Source organism: Cenococcum geophilum (genome assembly GCF_001692895.1).
Source record: "Cenococcum geophilum 1.58 unplaced genomic scaffold K441scaffold_4, whole genome shotgun sequence".
NCBI lineage: Eukaryota > Fungi > Ascomycota > Dothideomycetes > Gloniales > Gloniaceae > Cenococcum > Cenococcum geophilum.
In genome coordinates, this window is record NW_027137562.1 from 3771222 (window position 1) to 3778298 (window position 7077).

Below are 7077 nucleotides of genomic sequence, written 5' to 3' on the forward strand. Positions count from 1 at the left end.
TATATATTAAGTTAGTTAATTGCGTATTAAGTTAGTTAATTGCATATCGAGTTGGTTAAATTGTATATCAATTACACGAAACGCGAAAAACAAAGTCTACTTAAATCTCATCCTGCGAATATTTTCCTAATGTAGTCTTAAAGTGGGCTCTAATAAGCTAAAGTATTATATTAAAGCTATAGTTTTTACCTATAATATAGTTATAATAGAATGTTATTACCTATCCCTTTAACATAACAGAAAAAGCGTAGTAGTACTAGTAGCATTAAATTCTAACCTTATTGCAATAGTTATAAAAGACCTATAGTTTTGCTCCAAGCATATTATATATTTCTCCTCTAAACTTCTTCTCTTTGTCCAAATATACCTTTATTAGATTTATAACTTCTTATAGTAGAGGCTTACCGGTTAACTAGGATAGAGGGGGTAAAGGTAGCAAAGGGGGTAGCAAAAGAGCACCTCTAGGTAGGAGAGTACCTCCTAGTGGGAAAGTACCTCTAGGTGGGGGATTAGCGTTCTAGGGGTTTTAATACGAATTAAAGTTGCCTTTTAAAGAATATGGGTTAGTTTTAAGTTTCTATAGTTAACGTATAATCTTAGCTTCTGTTTATACTGGTTTTTCTATACTAATAATAACGGCCTAAATATTGCTAGTAATTAGGTTACCATTCTTAACAACGTATACCCTATTCCTATAAAGGAAGTCTTAGAAATTCTAAACAATATTAATATTGCTAAGTGCCTAAGTATCAGCGGTCCATTCCACGAAATTCTTCTTAAAATATTCCTATAGTTATAAATTAGCGTAGTATCTACTTTAGTAGAATAGGATATAGTGTAGGAGAAAGCTATTAACTTGTTTTGCGGTATAAGTTATTAATAAATTTTATATATATAGCTACTCCTAGTAGTAAGGAGTCTTCCCAGTTGTTTAAAGTAGGCATAGCCATATTTTTAGAGGGAGGGAAGTATTATTAGTTTAGGGATTATTATTTGGTACGCGTTTATAATATATATTTATTATTTAGTACACGTTTATAATATGTATTTACGATTATAGGGCTTAGGACTAGTTCTAGCCTTAAATCACAAAGACTTATAAAGCGTGTTATTCTGCGTAATAAATGCAAGAATCCATAATTTTAGAAAGGCTTAGGACCAGTTTTGGCCTTTAGATCCTTAGATTTATAGAAGAGTTCTATTTAAGGTTTAGGACCAGTTCTAACCTTAAAAGATAGCTTCCTCTAGCACGAGTAGTACTAGTATAGTGGCTTATCTCTTCTTAGTAGAATACCTAGCTGTTCTATAGTATAACAGTAAAGTTAACTACTAATTAGTGTTAGTTATATAAGGTAATATTACATAGCTACGGTTCGTAAATAGTATAATAATTGTTATTATATATATCCTTCCTACTTAAGAAAGGGCGAGGAGCTTAAGGCTCCTCGCCACGCTAGTGCCGCGGCGACACGTGACGGCAACTTGCCTATATTCCCAATATAAATAAAAGATATAAATAAATAATCTAGTCCTTAAAGCTAACTACCCTTCTAAAAAAAAGTAGGAAGGATTTAAATATAAGGGGTCTTTATAAATAGGGGGCTATAAGAACACGATTATAGAATAGGATAAATTAGTAAAAGAGATAAATCCTTAAGAAGGTAAGGCCTCTGGAATTGTGGAGACTATATACTATAGGTATATACCTCCAGTATATAACTAATAGATATTTAAAGGGTATCTAAGGGTTGTCCTAAGGGCAACCTAAGGTGCCTATAATAATATCCCTTATATATAATTATTTTAAAAGGCCTTATAGCTAGCGGTCTATATATAGCGTTAGTAAGCCCTACGCTACTATACTACCTTATAATTAGCCTAATCTTTAAAGATCTCTTCCAGAATAAAGTAATTAATCTAGAATTTAGCCGCTTAAAGCGATATATAACTCGTTCCTAATTAAGGACAACTCTGTCCCGGAATAAGGCGGAATAGCTACGGTAGTAGCCGCCACTAATTATAAACGGGCGACACTAAAAGGCGTATAGATTAAATAGATTATAATATGGAGGCGATTTGCAACCGAATAGCCCCTAAGGCTTATTTATTTAATTTAAATCAAACTTTCTTATTAATAAATCTTTCTACAGAGAGCGATGGAATTGGATATAGCTATTTCCTACTAATTAAAATCAGACTTGCTAATAAATAAACAATTTCAACTATAGGTCTTAGGTTTAGTTAATTAGATATTTTAAAACTTTAAACTTATTTATTTCGTTTAGTTAATTAAACTAATAAATAGTTTAGTTTGTCAGAAAAATTTTTAGCAGCATTTAGCCAGCATTCGTAGCATTTCGCAGCATTTAAAAAAGACTATAGGCCTAGATGCTGCTTAAGGCCTATAGTCTTTTTTAAATGCTGCGAAATGCTACAAATGCTGGCTAAATGCTGCTAAAAAATTTCCTGACGTTGGGTTTGACTATTTAAATAGATTTTTATATATTTTTATACGATAGTAGGAGGATCTAGGAGCTCTACGCTATAATTTGGTAATAGGCGTTTGGTATTATACTAGGCTTAAAAGTTAGAAGGAATACAATTAGTTACCCTTAGTATTAATAATAGTAAAGTCTAATTCTATTAATCTAAAGCAGCAAATCTATTAATATTAGTTACTATAATAGCGTCTAAGCGTTATATAAGAATAGCTTACTATAGTATAGACTAAACCTTATTATCGCTCTAGCGGTTCCTAGAGAAGGTTATATAACTTAAATTTTAACGCAGAGTTTTCCTATATAAAAGATGCCTAAAAAACTAATTGCCTACTATAACGGCAGTAATATTAATCTGGCTATATAGCCAGTCCTCCCTATATATTATTATATGTATATAAAACAGCTCCTAAAGTAGGAAATAGCGCCTCTTAATAGTACTAAAGTTGGAAGCTAAAATTGAAAATTTAGGTAGAACTCGTTGCTCTATTTAAAGTTAGTAAATTAAATTAAATAGCGCGATTTCCGGTTAAGTCCGAACTAGTATACAATTTTCTTATTAGGAAAGATTATTTTTTATATTTAATAAAGCCGTTATGGTTCTAGCTTCGCGTATACTATAAGGCTATAATAATATTAGGTTATATTTATAAATAATAAGGCTTAAGTATATTACCAAGCTTACTAAATAATTGTTCGCAGTTATAGCTTAATAGTAGTATACTTAGTATATTAATCGCTATTTAAATAAGGTTAGGAAATTTTATTACTATTATCCTTTAGTATAAGAACAGATTATAAGCTAGTAGGTAATCTTCTATTAGTAGGTTAAGTTTCTTTTACTATTTATACTCGTCTTCTTAATTATCTAAGGTACTATAGTAAAGGCGGTGCCTATAAAGCTTTTAATATAGTTATTAATATTAGATTATAGGGGCTAATTCTTCTTAGAGGCTTACTGTATAATTACAGCACCTGTCGTACCAACCGCGTGCTTACGCGCTCGGTACGCCAAGTACGCGTTTACGCGTTTGGTGCACCAACCACCCGCTTACGCGTCTGGTGCACTTCTGAAGCACTAACTAATCAGGGGGGAGGCGCATCAGTATATAGACTACGTAGTCTGCTTCATACAATCNACAGTCACCACCGTCTAAATAAGCATACGATACTATACGTATTTCGTGCCCCTAGATATAACTCACTTATACCATTAAATTGGTACAAATACTGATCAGTGAGCGCGCACAGATTAGCAATCACTCGACACCTCCCCCCAAGCGATACTCAACAGCGACCACCCGTTTATATCCTAGTACGACCTGCTAGAAGGTTGGAAGTTAGGGATTACGGACCTATTACTAACTCTGTATACTTATTTAAGTCTTAGTACGGTTTACTGGAAGTATAATAGACGCGAATATAAACCTGTATAGGAACCCCCTACCCTCGAACCTCGAACCCCTATCCTTATTACACCTCCCCCAGACCCCTTACGGAGACCCCTTACCCTTCTACAAACCGCTACGGACCCGTTAATTACCTTTATGGACCGTTACAAGCCCTTACAGAAACCCCCTACCCTCCTGCAAACCCTTACGGACCCATCATCCGCCTTTACGGACCACTACAAAACCCTTCTACCCGCTACGTATAATACTACACAGTATGGCAGATATCAGCAAGCAAGTTAGCGAAGGTCAAAAGAAGTGGAGTTAAGGAGTCGACCTTACGTCTATAAACGACGTCAACGACTACATTCAATTTAAACTCCTTGAATACGGATACTTCAAGCCTATAAATAATGACATGTGGGAGCAATATAAGGAAGACTTTGCGGACTTTACGGAAGCTACTTTTAAGGCCTGCAGCCTTATGACTATCCGTAACCTACGAACCCTCCTTCGTAACCACGGCGTATGGGTTAAAAAAGACAAATACGTCACTGTTGCATGGTCTTTATATAATGCAATATATAAGGAGGACCAAACGGAATAGACTAAGGAAGAAATCCTAGACTAGTTTAATACTACCAAGGAACTCTTTGCTTCTTCCAAACTTAATATAATCGCTAGCCTTATACCTGACCCACTTAACCAAATTCGTCCTACAGACTTAAACGCCTTTGGAATTAATCTTACGGGCCAGAGTATACCTAGTACCTAAGTTACGGACCGCAATACCCCTATAAACCAAAATACGGACTAAAACACTTCCGCTGCTTAAGCTATAGATCCGCAAACTACATATCCGTAAGCTATAGATCCGCAAGCTATATATCCGCAAGCTATAGATCCGCAAGCTATATATCCGCAAGCTACAGATCCGCAAGCCATAGACCCGCAACCTACCTAAGTAAAGACCTATAGCAAGGAACTAGCCAACCTGGCTAAGCTCTATATTGACGAATCTAAGTACAGCGGTGAAAACGACAACTTTGACTTTAAACTAACCATTTTTACGGACCTCTGTCAGAAGGCTGACATTCCTAAATAAGAGTTTAGCCAAGCCTACTCTACCATGCTGCGCGGCCTAGCACTTGACTACTACTATACTAACCTCAAGAGCAACCCCCTTGGTGTCCCCTTTGATAAGCTATGCGAAGCTACCCGCAACTACTTTAAAGGACCGGAATATAGGCGTAATATCCTTACTTAATGGAATGCGACCAAGCTACGGACCGTAATTGACAAGAACACCGAAAAATCGACTATAGAGTGTCTGCAAATCCTTATTAAAGACCTCCGGCACCTATAGCACGGCCTTGACGCCAAGCTTCGAATAGACGACTTCCTATATAATAAACTTATTACGGCTTGCTAGGAAGTAGAGCCCTATAAGTACGCCTGTTACAAGCCTGCAGACACCTTAGCTGGCCTTATTAATGACCTACGCTCCTCTATTATAACGTACGAAGTCTTAAACCTACTAAGTAGCACTTAAGCCTTCGCTACGGATATTCAATATCCGTAAACAGACTTAGAAGCCTATTTTACGGACCGCCGCTACCGCTAGCAGTACCTATACCGACTAAACCCCACCCGTAACCCCCGCAGTAACCCCTGTACGAAAGTATATCCACGCAGACAAACTAGCCAGAAGTGCTTTATATGCGGTAAGGAAGGATGTTGGTCTACAAGGTATACCTAGGAAGAACGTAATAAGTCTAGGAAGAGACTTAATAACCAGATCAACCAGTTTATTTTAGAATATGAAGGAGAGGAAGCAGAGGAGCCCCCTGATAAGTTAATAGAAGCCCTTATAATTAACTTTAACTTAGACGCTTAGGAATAGGAGACCTTAGAGACATTCCTAACTACTTTTAGACCTTTTACGGATAGTTAAGCCTTTAATACTATGACCGTATTAGCCGACCGCTCCTTTATACACTTAATTACACCCAAAAACTGGCCTGTAAGTACACCTGTTGGACCCGTTACGGACGTTACGGACCGCGAACAGGACCCATTTGCATATATTACTATAGAACACTATACCCCCAAAGAATTCTATGGCGTTATGATCGATATAGGTGCCTTTAAGAAGTCTACTGTAGGTTACGGACAATACCTTGCATATAAGACTACCGTAAATAATAATACGGACATTAACACTATACAAGCTAAGGCCGTAAACGTCTAATTTGGCATTAATTTAACCGCATTAATTAGATTAGTCGCAGTTAAGACCCTAATTAGCCTAGTTAACTTCTATATAGTAAAAGCGGACACCCCTTTCTTACTTTGCTTTGCGGACATGGACAGGTTACAGGTTTACTACAATAATATTACGGACACCTTGATCGGCCCCGCAACTGCCTCAGGAAGCAAGCATGTTACCCTGCCAATTACACGACGATTTGGACACCCGTTCCTTATATAGGGAGAGACTTTACGGACCTACATTCAGGAATCTTTCGACTATAACCCGTACTACCTTACCAGTACGGAGATCCACCGTCTGCACCGCCGTTTCGGCCACCCGTCAGCCGAAAAGCTATATAGAGTCCTTGAACGCTCTGGACATGACGATGTTAACAGGAAGGCAGTTAATTACCTGACTAAATACTGCTCCTTTTGCTAGAAATACGGACGTTCCCTAGGCCAATTTAAGTTCACCCTTCGTAAGGACCTTAACTTCAACCACTTAGTATACGTAGACATTATGTACATTAACAGCAGCCTAGTATTACACATAATTAACGAGGCAACCCGCTACTAAGCCGCCCGTTAGTTGCAAAATATATCCGCAAAATATACTTGGGACATTTTACGGACCTGCTGGATTAATACATACCTTGGACCCCCTAAGTATATCACCCACGACGCTGGTAGGAACTTCATTAGTAAGGAATTTTAATAGTACGCTATGGCCATGGCTATTTCAACAAAAGCCGTTCTAGTTAAGGCGCACTAGTCCGTTGGACTTGTTGAGCGAGCTTACCTAGCTTTATAGAGAGCTTACCAGATTATTACGGACGAGTATAAGAATATCCAAAAAGAACTGGCTTTATAGATGGCCATAAAAGCCGTTAATGATACCGCTGGCCCTAACAGACTAGTACCTACTCTCTTAGTCT